We start from the raw sequence: 393 nt of genomic DNA on the forward strand, positions 1-393 counted from the left end.
AACAACAACAATAAAAACAAAACAAAACAAAAAACCACTAACTGTATTATGAGTTTTTAAAGAACTAACGTAATGGCTTTTTACAAAGAGGTCTCTTCCTGAATTAAAATAGTGAGCCTGACCACTTTGATGCCTAACTCCCTGTTTCCATCAACGCAGAAGTATTTTTAATTGCCCTCTTTTTTTGGAGCCCTGAAACAAGTTGTTCCTGAAGCTCTGCCAGTTGTCAACAGGCGCTTTCTCCCTCACGTGTGGGTCGCGGCCGGTGCGCGCGCACGCCTCGTTCTCCACTGTGCACCTCGGCGCTCCCTGCAGTCGGGTGCGGGTGTCCGGGTCACCTGAGTGCTGGGGGCCCACGCGCCCACGCACCCAGAGCGGGGGTTAGGACCGCCG

The sequence above is a fragment of the Tupaia chinensis genome, unplaced genomic scaffold, assembly GCF_000334495.1.
Source record: "Tupaia chinensis unplaced genomic scaffold, TupChi_1.0 Scaffold148607_1, whole genome shotgun sequence".
Taxonomy (NCBI): Eukaryota; Metazoa; Chordata; class Mammalia; order Scandentia; family Tupaiidae; genus Tupaia; species Tupaia belangeri.